Raw genomic sequence first — 1,947 nt, 5'->3', positions numbered from 1 at the left:
CTCCCTCCTGCCCTGGCGTTGCTGGTTCGGTTTTGTGTTAATCGCCGGTACCGAGTCGTGCCCGTCCCAGCGGCCGCTGGAAGAGCAGCGTCCTCTGTGCCTTGTGGGGACATCTGCTCCCTGCCCGCTCCTTGAGAGCAAAGCGTTCGTCCAGCGGAGTTTCTCAGGAGGGGTACGTTGGGTTTACACGCGTAGAGGAATCCTAATTTAGGCTGAGAAATTCTATTCTTTCTTGCAAATTAACTACACGTCAAGAAAATGGGGTGCAGCGCTGCCGAGCGGCTTTTCCACCCTCCAGTTTCTATCTCTGCTGTCCAGTAACCCAGTGCCAGGTCATGCCACACCTTAACCATTCAACCCCAGAGATGCCCTGGGCCAGAAGAGTGGAAGGGCACAAATAAAACCCTTCCTGCTACACTCCTCCCCAGCAATAAGAGAGACGTAGCAGCTTAAGCTCCTAAGAGATTTTGCAAGTGATGCTTTTTCTAGACCTAAAATGGCAGCTTGAGGGATGCTTCACACCCGTGCCTTTTCCTGGGTTTTCAAAGGGACAGAAAGGAAAAAAATAAGAAATGCTTCCTTTTTCTTAAGCCTCTCTTGGAAAAAAATATGTCAGCTGCTCCCTCACCTTGATTTCCTGTCAAAACATTGTCCCACTTCCTGAAGAAATGTCCGAGGGAATTGCTTTTCCTGCCATCTGCATGATTTGCTGTGTGGGAGGGAATGAGTAGCAAGGAGAGAGGAGATGGCAAACCAGCACTGCTGCTGAAGAAAGTGCCACTGGTGTGGCCTCAGAAATGATGGTGTCTCCACAGATGATGAAATGGGGCTGTGGGGTGTAGGGTCAGCACCAGTTAGGGAGCCAAGATCTCCTCCCAGCTGCACTAAGGGTGAGGGAGCTGGACTGTGAAATGGTGCTCACGTTATGGAGCAGCACTGTGCTCACAGACTGATCCCTTGGGCTTAATGCAAGAGCAGTGATGAGAGTCACAACCAACAACTGCTTAACTGTCTTGATTGAAATGCTGAGTGCTCTCTGGCTTGTGGGTTTGAACTTCCTGAATGGTGTTAACAGTGTGGGAACAAAGTTTGGAGCCTGTATGAGGCTTTATAAAATATTCTTAGGAAAGGCACCTTTCAAAGGTAGCACCACCTTTTCTTTAAATGCTATCACAGGGAGAAACTACAGACACAAAGAAGTTATTGCTAACCAGAGCTTTTCCCCACTGATTAAAAGCATTGCCTGTGTTCACCTTCAAAAGGTACAAATAATCAGATACCCCACAATATATATATATCTATTTAAAAAGTGCTCTTTAGTGATGATTTAGCTTCTAGATATGACATGAATCTGTCAGGAAGTTCAGGTTAGGAGCTGACCAGCACTGAGGAGAAGGACCTTGAACTCCTGGTGGACACCAAGTTACCCATGGGGCAACAATGTGCCCCTGTGGCCAAGAAGGCCGATGGTATCCTGGAGTGCATTAAGAAGAGTGTGTCCAGCAGGTCGAGGGAGGTTCTCCTCCCCCTCTACTCTGCCCTAGTGAATCTTATTAATGTCTATAACTATCTGAAGGGTGGGCGACATGAAGGAAGGGCCAATCTCTTTTCAGTCATGCTCTGTGATAGGATGAGGGGCAATGGATGCAAGCTAGGTGTAATATTTATGTAAGGGGAGCACTGGAACAGGCTGCCCAGAGAGGGTGTGGAGTCTCCTTTTCTGGAGACTTTCAAGACCTGTCTGGATGCGTTTCTATGTGACCTGCCCTAGGTGGTCCTGCTCTGGCAGGGGGGTTGGACTCAATGGTCTCTAGAGTTCCCTTCCAATCCCTAACATTCTGTGATTCTGTGGTTCAGTGATCTTCTCATACAGATTTACAGTAAGAACACAAATTTCAGTCTTCCAGGAGCATAATTTCTAGCAGTAATTCTGAATTTCTACCTGTT

This window comes from Chaetura pelagica, unplaced genomic scaffold, assembly GCF_000747805.2.
Source record: "Chaetura pelagica isolate M959 unplaced genomic scaffold, ChaPel_1.0 scaffold307, whole genome shotgun sequence".
Taxonomy (NCBI): domain Eukaryota; kingdom Metazoa; phylum Chordata; class Aves; order Apodiformes; family Apodidae; genus Chaetura; species Chaetura pelagica.
The sequence above is the reverse complement of the archived record's forward strand: the minus strand, read 5'-3'. Positions refer to the sequence as shown.